Raw genomic sequence first — 16482 nt, forward strand, 5'->3', positions numbered from 1 at the left:
ATATATATATATATATATATATCCCACTGAATCCACTTAGGCATTATATGTATTTATGCGATTTCAGGACTGACTACTTAGTATAAGATGATCTGAATTAGGGAGCTCATCTCTGGGTGGGAAAGAGTATTTCTCCCACCCTCCGAATTCCATTGTTGCTTGGACTTATTTGTTTAAGAGTGGGACCCTGTGAGATTGCTCCTTTCCATGTTAGCATGTTTACTGGTGTTCTTCCTGTTTAGATCTTGTCTAGGAAGCCATATTGTTAAGGTACCATGACTATATCTTCACGTCATTTCTAAGGGACGTACCCATACAGCAGACTTTCTTGGCTCTTACAGCCTTTTTGCCCACTCCGCCACTATGCTTCCTGAGGCTTAGGTGCAGGTGCTGTATTTCACAGTTGCTCTCTGCATTTTGAACAGTTGTGGTTTTCTGTAATGGTCTTCCTCTGTTGGAAGGAGAATTTGCTTTGGTGATGGGTGAGAGCCACAAGAATGCAATTCAGAATTATGCTGAAAACGTCCCAGTTTAAAATCAGCCAATTAGCAATCTAGGTCCTAAATTCAACTTGGGCTTGGAAAATCCCATGATCCTCTGTCTTGCAAGGTGTTCCATTCACAAGTTCAGGGGAGAGAAATATTGATATGTTTGAGGGGCTATTGTCCAGCATAGCATATGCTCCACAAAACAGAAAAAAAAATCAAAGAAGAATTTCGATAAACCAACCAAAAAGATACACAGGTTGGGAAAGAAACTAAAAATAAACAGGACAAATGTAAAAGCCACATTAGAAGCAAAAATAAATAAATAAATAAATAAAATAAAGATAATCAACAAAAATAGAAATTGAACAAGATAGGGGCATATATAAAATATAGAGTTCATTGAAGAGATGACATAGACAAGACACAAAAAGAAACTATTTACATGATGTTAAAATTATTGAGTTATTAACAGAAGAAGAAATATTAATGACATAATACAAAAAATCTTCTGAGATAAAGTGAGTTTTGTCTTATTACCAGGCTACACTACTAGGTTTAAAAGAAACTGATAGAAAAAAACAAAAACAAAAACCTGATTCGCTTCCACAAGCATCCTAGGGAAATTCCTAGAACCATAAGTATTCAGAGAAGAAAACAGGTTGACTGTGACTTTCTGCACAGTAACACTCGGTCACTCATGGGTAAAGGCAAAATAAATGTTTCCATTTAATCTTACAGAAAATGATGTAACTTGACAGTTTGATGACCAGGTAAGAGATACTGCCACGTCTGTAACAATTCTCTAAGTGGGGACTGTTGTGCATTTGAGAAGAGGGCAAGGAACCCTGACACAGAGCAGGAGGATGAAAATGAAGTCTAAAATGAACACTGAACAACTGAAAAGTAAACTGGGCAAAATGAAGACTAAGAAATAAGCATATAAAACTAGTGTTAAAGAGGAGAGCTGTTAGTATTTTTATGGGATTTGTTTCTGTGTGTGGACGTGTTTCTTCTTATTTTTTTTTTTAAGTTGTTTTTTGTTTTGTTTTGTATTTGTCTATTTCGTTCTTTCCTACAGAGAAAGAAGACATCAATTTGGGTGGGTGAAGAGATGGAGAGGATCTGGGAAGAGATGGGGGAGAGAAACCCATCCATGATCAGAATATATAGTGCAGTGGCTATTCCTGGTTGCCAACTTGACTATATCTGGAATGAACTACAATCCAGAATTGGAAGGCTCACCAGTGATCCTAATCTGGAGGCTAAAAGATACAATTTCCTGACCTGGATCTTGGCATGTAGATCTTGAGGCATAGTGGCTATGAATTCCAGAAGATTAAGACAGGGATACCTCTGAGTTCAAGGTCGTCTGGAATTAAAGGCTTGGTGGCACACACCTTTAATCTTGGCCACACTTTCTGCTGGAGACTTACATCAGGACATTGGAAGAAGGAAGATTTACTCTTTTCTCCACCTGCTTGCCTTGTGGGACTGAGCAACTGCTAGATCCTTGGACTTCCATTCATAGCTGCTGCTGACCTTTGTTGGGAGTTGGACTGCAGACTGTAAGTCATCAACAAATTCCCTTACTCTATGGTGACTACCCATAAGTTCTGTGACTGTAGAGAACCCTGACTAATACAGAAGTTTGGTACTGGGAGTGGGTTAGTCCTGTGACAACCTAACCATGTTCTGGGGAGTACCATGGAAAGATTTTGGAACTTTGAGATAGAAGAGCCATTGGGATGTTAAGAGCTTTGTGTGATGTTCTGCAGGAGCTTGGAAGATAATGTTGAGAACAGTGCAGAAGATGGAGACCTAGCTGGTTAAATTTCAGAGGGAAGATTAAAGACTTTTATCAGGACCATTGCTGATTTGATTGTGAAGATTCTGTAGTTTTGGTTAGCTGGGGCTGAAGAATCAACTGTGGTTAACAAGATACCAGAACTACTAAAGCAAAACTTTTGCATTACTGGGACTATTGATGCTGGTTAGCTGGAGCTAAGAAATTAGCAGTGATTAAGAAGAGACCTGCATCATCGAGGTGACATCTTCTGGGAAGTGGTTTTTGAGTGCACAAAGAGGCTGTGTTCCAGAGATAGCCAAGGTTGTACCTCATGCTGCAGCAGGACCTGGTAAAGTGTAAGAGTCACCCAGGTGGTACTGGTTTTGAAGGCATGAAGGGGTCCTGAAGAGCAGCTGAGGCTTGTCACTGTGAGAGGTCATGGAAGGCACTGGTGAAGGTGCAGCCTCAGTTGAAATTGATAACCAGGGCTTGAAGAGAGTCATGCAAAGGAGTTGAGGCCAGGCACCATGAAGAGATTCTATGAGAGGCTATTGGTGAAGCCTAGTTACAGTGGAAGACAGCAGTGTTTTGGAGATGCCAGTACCATGAGATGACCACCAAGAACAGCAGCAGCATTGGAGCCTAGAAGACAAGGTGTGTGCTACAAAGGGCAGGGCTGGAGAAGTGACCCAAGCCCTTGGAGGAGCCCAGAAGATCATGAGTTGGATCCCAGACATTGGATGGCTGGAGTTTAATTTTGCTTTTGATTGTGACTGTGCCCTGATATTTTTCCCTCTTGAAGTAAGAAGATATTTTAGTGGAGCCCACAGTTAAAGAGACTTTGAATTTTAAAAAGACTTTTAATATTAAAAGATATTAGATATTTTAAAGGGATTGAACTTTTAATATATCAAGACTGTGGGACTTTTAAGGTTATTTAGATCTTGTGGATGAATAAGAAAGTAAGGGTTGAGGCTTAATAGTGATGTGTTTGTGTCAAGTTGACAAGGGGTCAATTGTACTGGCTGGTTTTATGAGTCAACTTGACACAGGCTGGGGTTATCACAGAGAAAGGAGGTTCAGGTGAGGAAATGCCTCCATGAGATCCAGCTGTAAGGCATTTTCTCAATTTGCGTTCAAGGAAGAAGGGCCCCTTGTGGGTGGTGCCATCTCTGGGGTGTAGTCTTGGGTTCTAAAAGAAAGCAAGCTGATCAAGCCAGGAGAAGCAAACCAGTAAGTAACATCCCTCCATGGCCTCTGCATCAGCTCCTGCTTCCTGACCTGCTTGAGTTCCAGTTCTGACTTCCGTTGGTGGTGAACAGCAGTGTGGACGTGTAAGCTGAATAAACCCTTTCCTCGGGCTGGTGAGATGGCTCAGTGGGTAAGAGCACCCGATTGCTCTTCCGAAGGTCCAGAGTTCAAATCCCAGCAACCACATGGTGGCTCACAACCATCCGCAACTAGATCTGGCGCCCTCTTCTGGAATGTCTGAAGACAGCTACAGTGTACTTACATATAATAAATAAATAAATCTTTAAAAAAAAAAAAAAAAAAAAAAAAAACCCTTTCCTCCCCAACTTGCTTCTTGGTCATGATGTTTGTGCAGGAATAGAAACCCTGACTAAGACATATAGCATAAATTTTCAATAAAAAACCCTAAGAGCAAAAACCAGTAAGTGAAGTTACCTGAGACATAAAGCAGGTTATTCAAAAAGTGAGAATTTATAAATTATAAAACAGGGGAAATAAATGGGAAGCCAAAGGAAGAGTTGGCAGGCATATTAGTCCTCGCCAAAGCCTAAGGGGGTCTACAGCAAGTTTCAAAGCACAGCAGTTAGCAAACAACAAACACATTGGTAAACAGCAAAGGCAACCAAACAGACATTGCACAGATTTTTCCCAACTTTATAGTGAATGGATGGATACTGGGAACACTCTCCAAATCCATTTCCTTTCGTTTCTGACAACCTAGATATGTTCTGGCTGGCCAGGGAGTGAGAGGATACATTTTCTCATATACACAGGGGTCTGCTGTAGGAGCTACCATACCTAAGGGGGAGTTAAGTAATGATAGCCACAAGCTGCTACCAAAGAAGGGATATTTTAGAAAAAAATGTATGTTCCAGGAAATAAGATATTTCACTTAAATTAAAAAAAAAACACATAGTCAAATAAAGCCAAAATATACTGCATACTTTAAAATTTAAAATAACACATTTCTAGACTAAAAATATAACAATGTCCAATAAATTCTATATGAGTCTGTATGTTTCAACTCGGAAAACTGAGGCACATACATCAGCATCTGTAAGATCATTCTAAAAGTATGTATTTAGAGCAATGACTTGTGGTGCATCTTGGCAGAGAAATGGGGACTGACGCTCATAAAATGACATATTTTACTATTCTCCCACCTCCTCTGAATTGATTCTTCTAATCTGTCCAAATATTTCCCATGGGACAAGGAGAGGACAATGAAAGGACAATCAGGATGGCTTTGATTCACAGCATCAATCAAGGGCCATGCTCCTGCCTTCCCTTGTACTCAGAAGAACCTACTGAGAGGGTGTGGGGTCTGGAAGTCAGTGTCCTAGTTTTGTCCTTGTGGGTGTAAGTATTTTTTTTAAGGAGATACTTAGAAGTTCCCATTTAGCAGATGATTATCTTCAAAACACTAAGAACAGAGTGGAGCTCACCCAGAACCACCTTCCTAATATTCCTACCCTGCTCCACATGACATGTTAACACATCCATGTAATCTATGTAAGAGGTAAGTCTGTGGTGCACACTGGACACTATGTGCACAATCCTTAGTGTACTCCCTAAAATGCAAAGCCTACAGGCCGACCCTGCATTGATGAAGGGTATGGACTGTCCTTTCTGATTCTATAATGTATTGACTGTCTTGGAGTATTACAGGAGTCAATAAAGGAGGGTCTTGTTGGACTCTCTTTGGAGCACCAGTGGGTCCCATGTCTGGTGACCACTGACCCCTCCCATTTTCCAGGTCACCTCTCTAAAAGTTGCCAATAAAGGCTAATTACCTTTGAATTATCCCCACAACAATCTTTCGGAATGGCTGGACCTCTCCTCTTCCAGTATGGAACTGTCCCAGTGATGGGGTAGGTCTTATTCTCTCCTCTTGAACCAAGTTGTCTCATTCACACTGGAAGGGAATTAATTGCCCAAGGTGGTTTGGCTCTGGCCAAAAAGATGCTGGGAACATAGCCAACCTGACAAGTGTTGCCTTAGATCTGCTGTCACCATTGAGGTAGTTTGTATTTGTTGGAGACACTGAAGATGGGAGAGGGACTGACTCTACTTAGAACTAACAGCAGGAGACAGCACAAATGGAAGGTGAGTCATGTGTGCGATGGTGGGTCTAAGTGTTTCAGCCAGGTCTGGCCTCAGGGTTCATGAGCTTCTCTCTGGGAATCGGAGCATACACACCCTCCCTCAGGTCACTGTGTGAAGATCACCTAGAAGGACAATGAGCCTAGCCTGAGAGAAACCTAGGACCCTAGGGGACCCAACAAAAGGAACAAATATAGACAAGGCAGGCAGGGTGGGATGGGGCCTCAGATAGACTCTGATCTAACCAAGGTACTGAACATGGGATGTGTTTGCAGACAGTCATTGGCAAAGCACTAGAAACAATAAGGATAAGTCAGTAATAAACAGGGCTCCTTAAGTATCTATCACCAGCCTGAGACTTGGGGAAATGGTAACTGATAAGGTGTGAGAATACAGGACTGATGGCCTAACAACCATCTGGTTCCACAGAACTGTTCCTTGGGGGCTGTGCAGAGATGATATTGGCCTACACTCAGCAATGGAACATGCCACCAGTCTCTCAGGCCATTCTCTCCTTTGGGCCATCCCCCCCCCCAACCCCAAGGTCATGTGTCAGCTAACATCTCCATGCTAACTTCCCCATGTTGCCTGATGGGCTACTCTACTCAATCCTTCTACCTTCCTTCAGGACTTTGACTATTGCTTCTGAAAAGTATCTAGAAAAATAAGAACATTGTTAAACATATTTTGAGCAAGTTTGGTTTTATACAATGTATAAAAGTGCAGCTAGACAACAATATGAACTAACTGGTACCCCCAGAGCTCGTGTCTCTAGCTGCATACGTAGCAGAAGATGGCTTAGTCAGCCATCATTGGGAAGAGAGCCCCTTTGGTCTTGCAAACTTTATATGCTCCAGTACAGGGGAATGCCAGTGCCAAAAAGTGGGAGTGGGTGAGTAGGGGAGCAGGGTGGGGGAGAGGGTATAGGGGACTTTTGGGATAGCATTTGAAATGTAAATGAAGAAAATACCTAATAAAAAATTGGAAAAAAAAAACAGTTCAGCTAGGAGTGAAAATAGGGAGATGAAAGGTAAGACTGGATGGACTCATCTCCTCCTATAGGTGTATCCAGATGCTCTGAGCCTGAACTAAACTTATACCATGGATCCAGCATTCCACCGATCTATGCACTGCCCATTTAAAGCCTTCCTGCACAGCCTCTCCAGCACCTTTAAAGCAACCCAAAGGTTAGGCTGTGTCCTCTTACACCTTAGGTCACCAATGCTGCTGACAGAGAAGCCAGACATTTGCTCCTGGGTGATTTATCTTATCTTGCTTTGTGGTGCACAGATTGCTGTTGGGAATCTGATATGGGTGGGGTGGGCACTGTCTCTTGGCAAGATGAGGAATTATGGGCACAGGTATTAGGAATTTTGATATTGTTCCTGCTAGTGGGCTCAGCAGCTCTGTGAATTCAAATGGGTGGTCCTGTCATAGCAGGGAACAGAGAGTCAAATTAGGAAGAAAGCACATAAATACTTCCTACTTTGGGCTAAAGGGGTACCTCAGTTTGACCTGAGACTGCTCCTGGGTGTGCATCATGAGCATCAGGCCTGAGGCAGGAAGAGCCATGAATTCTCCATTTTGAACAGGGACTCTTCTGCAGAGGGCATGGTGTTGAACTGTATGCCCTTACTGTAATGAGCACAGCATGTACATCACATTGCTATTAACTGTAGTTAGTGAGGTTCACACTAAAACTCTTTAATGCAAACATTTTTATGCCAACTCTATATTATTACGTTATATAATATCATAATCTGGTTGGTGCGTGACAGCTTTACTAGATCATCTCACAGATGTCTCCCAACTTCTGTCTTAAAGAGTCCAATTTCCCATCTCTGCTACCCCTGAGCTGCTGTGCAGGAATGGGGAGAGCCTTCCTCCCTTCCCAGATTCCTGACACTTCTCTGCTTCCTTTTAGTCACATGGACCTTCCTTAAGGTCAATGTTTTTTCAATCTCAGTATCATCTGCTGTCATTTATCCTGTTGGGTACCTAGCCTGATAATAGAAACCTCCAGCATGGTACACAGACATCAGTGTTTTTAAAGCATCCACATGGATCCTATGTTACATGGAGGATGCTGCTGGGCCCTACAGAAAGGCAAGACAGCACCCTTCTCTCTCTCTCTCTCTCTCTCTCTCTCTCTCTCTCTCTCTCTCTGTGTGTGTGTGTGTGTGTGTGTGTGTGTGTGTGTGTGTGTGTAACAGAGAGGCAGAAAAGATTCCGAGCATTAGAATTTACTATATTTTTTCAAGTATACTATAATTTTTTACTATATTTTAATTTTTTGTCTGTTTGGTTTTTGAGACAGAGACATGTCATATGTTGCCCAGGCTGGCCTAGAATTTACTGTGTTCCTGCAGATTCATGTCCCTCTGACTCCATCACTGAGTACAGGCATGTTCCCTGTATGGCTGCTACTCTTTTCTAGGTAAGTTGGAAATCTCTAATCTGAAAATCAGAAATGTTCCAAATCTTCAGTGATTTTAGTGTAGACATGACACTCAATGCAGAAAACTCCATACTGAGCCCCATGTGATATACTACGGTCTAAATACAATGTAATAAAGGCACTGTTTAACATAGCGTTTAGCCTGTATGCATAAAGTGTACACAAAACAGAGAGTAATGCTATGTTGGGACTTGGGTCCTATCCCTAAGACATCCTATTAGATATAACTAAATGTTCCAAATTTGAAAAGCCTTCCAAACTCTACCCATCTCCAAGTTTTCAGATAAGGGATTCTTAAAAAGTCAACCTGTCTAAAATGTTCACCTAATTGATCATTTTAATGACTCACAACATGGCCGTCTGTTCCTCCATTACATTTCTTTTCTTCCCTAAAGGACTGTTTCAGATGTGAGTCATTGCTGTGACCTTCCAGAGTCTCTTTCATAACATTAATGTTTACCATGCAGTAAACTGCTGTGTCTTATTTAAAAAAAAAAAAAACTATTGTGTAGTAAGTTGTCTTATTAAACAGACAGAGCTAATGTTCCCTGTGGCTATGTACAATATCTGTGACACATGGAATGGAAATATGAAGCACACTGTTTTTATTACTGTTGCTCACCATCTAAACAAAACTTTGTCTGCTATTGTACTGGGAGTTAAGATTCTAAGTGTTTCAAATTTTATATGAACAACATTTTCAACTACTATGCTTCTAGACTCATGGGAGCCAAGCAATTCTAGAAAGAATAATTAAATTTCTAATTTCAATTCCCGTAGGGCTACTAAATGCATTTGACAAACATGAACTGGGAGCTTGTTCTGAACAAGGTGCCTCCGAGATAGACTAAGGCTTCTTTGGTGGATCTAACTACCAGCAGGGGAATGAATGCTATCCACACAGCTCCCTGCTAATTCTAAGTACTCATTCTGAGGCTTGTTATTTCTCACAACTATTAATGTGTCAGCAAATAAGTACTTTTATGAGACATCTGATTTTTCTAACATTTTTCTCTCACAGCAACATGTCCAGCTTTTCATACCTTGGCTAATCACCACTTTGGGGGAAAACTAGGGAATTAATTTTTTGTATCAAATCATGGAGTTGGATGGGACAGAAGGCAGACAGACACATCTCTTTATGTGGACCTGTGAAATTAAGACCTATAGTATAAATCCACAGTGGGCTTTGTACAGAAAGCAGGTCCTTTGTTAGTTTTCCTCCATGTGGGAATAGGCGCTCCAGAGGCAGGGAAGAAGTGTGATGTAAGTGACACAGCACACTGATCTTCCTCCAAGAATCCCCACTGGCTAAGCCATGGGATGATCAAGAGAATCCACTTCTTCCTGGACTCCTAAGCCTCTCACCTATTTGTGCTTTACTGTAAGAATCTGTTACTGAAGCACACACCCACCAGACTACCAGTTTGGCAAGTCAACTATGTTAGAAGAATCTCACCTGATGCAGGTCGATGGCTCAGGGGAGGAGCTCAGACCCAGAGAACATGCTCTGCTTGATAAGCTAGAGTCAAGCAGGCCTTCAAAATCAAGTAGAGCTTTGAGCCAAGGTCACACGCAACACATCAGAGAATAGAAGCTTTACAAAGGTGTGCAGACACTAAAGCCCATCTTTGTAACCCACCTAAGCCTTTCAGTTTGACAATCTGTAAACCACACTCAAATGACAAAATTAAACAGAAAGGCACATAACTTTCATTCAATCTAACAAGTGATTCAGATTTGCAAAGGATCTTCAGCTTTTTAATGTATGTCTGTGTAACCCCAGAAATGGCATGATGACCACTGTGCCCTGCACTACAGTCAAGCCCAGGACACATGGTACAATTGCATCCCAAAGCACCAACAATGCAAGCAAACACCCTCAGGGTGGAGTAGTGGAACTCACACTACCACCCAAGGGGGGAACATGGCAAGACCACCCTGTCTGCCATCACAGCTTCCCTCCTTGGCATCTGCTATCAGGACTCCACCTTCAGAATGCTGGTCTCTTACCTCTCACCTTCTAGTTCCTCCTGTGAAGGACTAATCAGCTCTAAGAGCAGGAAAGGCTGTTCAAGAATGATCCTAATCAGCAAGGCTGTACAGGTCTGTACATGGGACCAGCAGCACCCTGTGAAGGGGATACAGTCTGATTCTCAGAGTTCACCATCCACTCTGATTTCAAAGAATTTCAAGGACTGTTATCAGAGATGGCTGATGAGGATTGCTTGGCCATCGAAGACCTTCTACTTTCTAAACTTACCTCTTTCTTCTCCTAAAAAGTAAAAACCCAGTCAAAGCAATTCATACAAGCAATGCTTAGAGTTATTAGGCACACACTGTCATGGAACCAATGAACAAAGGGAAGAAACTAGGCTGGAGTTGAGACACACACATTCTCAAAGCCCTAATTTATCTACTCCATCCATGGAGCCTACACAAGGTCCAGAGAAGTAGTCTGCCTATAGGGTCACCAGGGATTGTGCCCAAAGTCACACAGCTGGTCACCAGGTCCAAGCAGTCATCTGCTCTATTTGGTTTTGCTGCTGAAAAAAAAAAAAGATGCTATCAAGGGATGGAATGAATTGAAAGACAAACAAGTATCCCAATTAATATATTTTGAAAACAAAATATTACTAATGCATATTTTAGACATTGATAGAATGTCTGAAAAATGATTCATGTGATTGTGTGGTTTGCACTTCAGTAATATTGCTGTGGTTTAAATGTATTTTGAGTGTGTTCCTCAACAAGTCATGCTAGAAACCTGGCCTTTAGTGTGAACAGTGATGTGTTGAATTGTAAGGAGGAGGACCTGGAACAAGATAAGAGATAATGTCCTTGGGTACAACCTTCAGAAGGGACTAGTGAAGAGCTCAGGGACTAGTTCTCTAGAAAGCAGGTTGTTAGAAAGTGAGATTAGCCCATGTTCTTGTAACCTTCTGTCCTACAGTCAAGGGTGCCTTCACCAGAGGACACTTGATCTAAAGCTTGCATTCCCTAAACCCATAAGCCTACTTTTTTTTAAAAACACTTATTACCCAGCTCTAGGTATTTTATTATAGCAATGGAAAATGAACAGATAAATACTATACTAGTTTCAAGTCTCAAATCATCATTGAAGGAATTGAGAAGAAACGGGTTGCAACCATGGAGGACATTTTGACCATCTGAATCCAAAGATAATCCTATCAGCTTCTCGAGTGGACAGAGGAGAGCCTGGGGAAGCGGGTCCCACAGCATGCCCTGTGCAGCCTCTTCTCCAGCATGCCCGATGCAGACATTGAGTTGAACAAACCTTCAAGGGTCGCACATTACCTCAGGGGACAGTGAACAAAGGCTCCCCCCCCACACACACACAGAGCTGGTACTTGGGACAGGTATCTGTGCCTGTGTCAGGCAGCCTCCTTCCAAGTGTGCCTTTCAAACCTAGTTCAGTAAAGGAGGAACTTGAGCCAACCTCACCATGGTATAGGTGGCTATCCTGTAACTACTTGCAAGTGAAGTAAGCTAGTAAAATGAACGAAACAGAACAGACAAGGAAATGAACCGGAAATGTCTCATTTTATGTTTCCTAAATCAAACACGGCAATCCCAGCCACCTATAGCCATCCAGTTATCACACTTCCACAGCATTGGTAAGGCAAACTTGGAACAGAAAAATTATGCTCAAGTAGAAAATAGTTTCTTGGGAAGAAAAACTCAATTCTCTGAACCTACAAAATGGGTCTGCTTAGTTTAACATGTAAGAGCTGTGTTAGTGTCCATGTGTACTTTGTTCTCAGAGAATGGAGTGGTTACAGCAAAGGCCAGGGCAGCAGGCACTGGCATTGCATGGAGTTCCCAATTTTACCAGATAAGCATTTGGGGATGTGGGAAGCAAAGTGTTTTCCTTTGTCATGAAGAATCTGGGGCATGATCAAGGTGTGCCTTGCCCAGAGAGGCGGGCTAAGAGATGCTGCATGGTTCATACGGTCCCCATCCTTGTCTCCACAATTCTGCTTTAGTTCAGATATGTTATGTACAAGCCAGCCAGCGAAACACACCTTCACTACATAGTCAAGGTGACAGGTTGCATCCAGCCCTTCCCTAGATATATTTTTTTATTCTCTCATATAACACATCCCAACCTCAGTCTGGCCCTCTCTCTATTTCTCCCAGTGTACCCACCCCCGTTCTTTCCCTCAGATCCGCTACTCCTGTTTCCCTTCAGAAAAAAATAAAGCAGGCCACCTAGAGATATCAACGAAGCAATGGTATAACAAGATGCTACAAGACTAGGCACCAACCCTCAGATTTGAAGACATTTATAGACCACTTCACCTGCCTGTTACTATAAATGGTAAAAGCGAACCCTACCTTAAATTGTAACAAAGGTGGCTTCTCCTGGCATTGTTCTGTCATGTCTGCAATAAGACCATTCTATTCTTAGTCTTACACACAAACTTTCTGGGACAGAGCAATTGATCAATGGGCAAATACTCTTTTCAGGGTTCAAAATATTTTCAAATTAACTATAAAAAGAGACATGAATATTTTCTTTCCATCTAAGTGCCAGTAGGTTTCTGGATTCTATTTGAGCAGAATTTTCTCTGGTTGCCCTCGGCTATATAGAGTAGTAGCTTTATAAGTAATTTGCTAACCTTTGTTTTTAATGTCTAGTGGCATTTTATCCATGCCCATCTGCAGTACTCAGTGTAAAAGGCCTGGCCCAGCAGAAAGCTGAAAACTATAGCATTACCATTTGCCCCCTGGCAAACCAGTAATTTGGTCTTCCAGGCAATTTCAAAGGAGTAGTAAGTATTCTTAAAAGCCAGGGTACCTGGAGAATTCTCTAGTGTGGTGTCCACTAAACTTTTCTTTCCAGCTCTGAGAAATTACTTTGGTAGGTGGGATCCATCAGGAGCCTTTGGGGTTCAGTAGCACAGCTGCACACTACAACAATTACAGAAGTCATGAGGCATGCCCACAGGAGCTGCCTAAGGTAAGCCTCAAGCAGACCATGGCCATCTGAGTTCACAGCCCATGAGGCACAGCCTCTCAGGGTCACATGACCAAATAACTGGAGGCGTACATTATGGACATAGCAACCACATTAAGATTTTTTAAAAAGTAGTTGTTTACTTTCTCTTGTTCTCATTTTCTAGGGGATAAAGCTTAGCATTGATTAAACATTTGCTTTTTTTCCATCAGAAAGACCTCAAGGCTAATAACTCTGCCAAGGAGGGCAAGCAGGATCACCTGGGAAGTACCACAACACAGAGAGCCTGGGTTTGGTCAGTTGGAAATGAACACCAGGGGCAACTGTTGTGAGTAGGAGGTTGCCAAGGGTGGCTCTCACCAGCACACAGGACTGCAAGTCACTGAGGACAACTCTTGTCTCCAAAACAGCACTCCTGAAATCAATGAGTCCTCAGCCTCAAGGCGTGGTAGGCACCAACAGCTATTCTTCAAAGACAGGGGCAATTCAGAAGGCTCACACTGATGGCCCCCACATCTGGCCACTCAAGTGCATATCCTCTCTGTTTTCCATTCCTTGGGCACACAGTAGGGGAGGAGAAATTAGGAGATTATGCATGAGATACACATCCATGCACACACAGAAACCACCCATCCATGCACACACAGGAACCACCCATCCAACATACATACTTGGTAATTCTCTCCAAACATCTGGTAGAGGCACAGTCAAGGCACATCCAGCACGCCCCCTGCTGGCTTGGCAGGAGCTGACTCAGCCTTTATTCTATGGGCCTAAGTCAAGGATGAATGACCTTAAAATCCAGAGGGACAGACAAAAATGGCAAGATAAGGCAATTTGGGCTTCTTAGAAATGAAGGGCATAATACTCAACTAAATACATTTCAGAGGTGTTTTCAAAATGTTACAGGAAAAATGTTACTAATCCCTATACATCTAGAGGAAACAGTTGCTGTTGAGTATTCATAGTTACAACGAATAAATTCTCACAAGTCTACAGGTGGAGAGACCGTGGATACAAAGGCCACCATAGTTTCGGAGACTCAATTTCCACAGTCCATGGCACTAAAACCACTCACCCCTGAAGGCACTTTAAACACAGAAGGATCTTGGCACCTGACACAAGCTCAAGTTCACAAGGCAACCGGTGTAAGAGAAATACCACAGAAGAGCAGTACCTGTGGCCAATTTCACTCCATGGGTTATTCATGCCGCTGTGAGTAAGTTTGACATTATCAAGAGGTCAGAGACTATGATGTACACATTGCTCACTCACTGGTGGCTGTTCCCTTTCCTCCTCCAGCAATGGAGGGGGGGGTGGGGGGTGGGTCTCAGAATTTTACTTCCCAAAGGTACATCTGCTACCTAGAATCTAGGCACAGTTGAGATTAGTATGTAGCCAGACTCCATGAAGTAATGATTTGCATTCACGATCATCCTGAACACCAAAAGTCTACAGTAACCACTATTTCCAGGGTTCCAGATTCAAACCTTCCTGTGGCATATGGCACTAAGTTCCTTGCAAACCCAATATGATCACACTAATAATTTAAGGCATCCTTATTTTAACCAATTAGGAGGTGCCATTAATTATTAAATACAAAAACATCAATACTTTGGTCTCTTATTAGATCTTCTTTTGATACAACGGGCCTAAGTAGATGTTCGGACTGTCTTGGGAACTAGCTTTCGGCTGTTCCCATAAGAGCAGATACTAATGGCATACTCATATAATCAAATGAGGGCATGCTGCTGGCATTTATTGAGGAATTTTCTTCCAGAACTTGGTGTGCTGTGTAGATCTCAGGCTCTTATATTCCTTGAACGCTTTGGATAGGTCTTGGGGTCTGGTGGGACACACAAGTGCTAAAAGAGCCCTAGAGTAACCAGCACCTCTCCCAGGCACACCCTAGACGGGGATGTTGGTGATGGAGGAGCCCTTCAGATTCACCTGAAGCAATCAAGGCCTGCAACGACTTAGAGCCCATTGTCTGCCTTTGCCTGGACACAACACTAAATAGAATTTTTTTTAAAGAAGTGTTTCCCATACAGGTCATTTTCATTAACAGAGATAAGGCAAGGTACAAGCATGTACTGCCATACGTGATGGATCTGTGTGCTCTGGATCAGCTGATTTCCAGACCTGTAGGGACACATTTTCTTTCAGCCACTCTCTCAAATGTACTAATCTTCAAGCCAACAGAATAAAAACTGCACTTTATGAGGTTTTCGAGTTTTGAGCGCAGAGAAGCAAATTCGATGGCTAAGATTCTCAAAGAGCTGCAGTAGCTGTACCGGTCGGGAGGAGGGTACACTTGAGCGGTTATGTCCAATGAAGGAAAGTTTTAGTTAATGATGACATCACTGACATCTCCCAAATTTAAAGGAGCACTTAAAGCACAGCAGATACAATTTTCCCCCTCCAGTGAGGAGATACTAGGGAAGGCCTCTGGGTTCAGAGCCAAATTGCATCAACCCTTCGCAGCTGGCCAGTCAGACCCAGAGAAGTACGCGGGGGCCACCGTGACCCACGTAGCCATAGCCCCTGTGCAAGCCGCCTCAGGCGCCGCTCTGAGCTAACCCTGCCCTTCGGACCCCCAACGCGCCCCCACGGACCGAGGGCCCAGTCCCCGCGCGCTTGCCATCACGTTCCAGTGCGGAACCGCGAAAAGGGCCAGGAGGGAGCCGCCGGAGCCAGCGGGAGCGCCGCGCCCTACCCTCTCCCGGCTGAAGCCGGAGCCGGTGCCCGTGGCGCCCACGAGATCCCGAACTGTTCCCGCAATGCAGACGCGCAGTGTGAGCCCTGCGCCCCCAGCGTCCTGCAGCCCCTGCCCAAGCCCACTCGCCTCCCGGCCAAGCGCAGGGCGACCCCGCGCTGCGCGCCCCATCGCACCTGCCCGCTGCGCCCGGCCCGCCGCCCGCCGGCAGCACCGTGGCCAGCGCCGCTTACCTGCCGCGCAGCCCGCCGGTCCGCCCGCAGCGCCGCAGTCGCCGCTAGCCGACTTCCATCTTCCCTGGCTTCGGGAAAACCAGATCAGCTGTTCCGCTCGCGCCCAGCCACGGCCCCCTCCCCAGCTGCCGCGCGGCGCCCGGGCCTCTCCTCCCCCGCCTTCCTGGCTGCGCCGCGCTCCGCCCCCCGCGCCCCTCCGCTCCGCCCGCGGTCGCGCGCAGCGCCCGCCTCCCGGCTCCGTCCGCGGCCCCGAGGCGCGCGCCCTGCCTTGACGTCACCGCTTCCACCGTGCCCCGCCCCCGCCGAAGTGGTGCGGGTAGGGGAGCGCGCGTGCTCGTGGCCACCGTTGGCCTCGGTCGCGCCGAGCTCTGCGAGGACGCGCTAGGACCCGCTGTGTCCCCATGCACGCGCTCCCATGTTTGCCCCCTTAGGGTGTAGCCTTTTGAGGTTGTCCCTGAACTTAGAG

At 44.3% G+C, this 16482-nt stretch overlaps 1 protein-coding gene across 3 annotated transcripts in view; it reads right to left on the minus strand.

The window, feature by feature from the left end:
- Otud7a (OTU deubiquitinase 7A) overlaps positions 1–16167 on the minus strand; it is a 324086-nt gene extending 307919 nt beyond the window's left edge. For 2 of the 3 annotated variants that reach the window (XM_029480173.2, XM_029480172.2), the window contains exon 1: positions 16017–16167. The gene's annotated coding sequence lies outside the window, so the exon portion shown is untranslated. The remainder of the gene's footprint in view (positions 1–16016) is intronic. The other variant, XM_029480170.2, reaches the window with a different exon arrangement.
- Positions 16168–16482: the final 315 nt, after the last annotated feature.

This window comes from Mus caroli, unplaced genomic scaffold, assembly GCF_978045245.1.
Source record: "Mus caroli unplaced genomic scaffold, Mus_caroli_1 scaffold_8, whole genome shotgun sequence".
Taxonomy (NCBI): domain Eukaryota; kingdom Metazoa; phylum Chordata; class Mammalia; order Rodentia; family Muridae; genus Mus; species Mus caroli.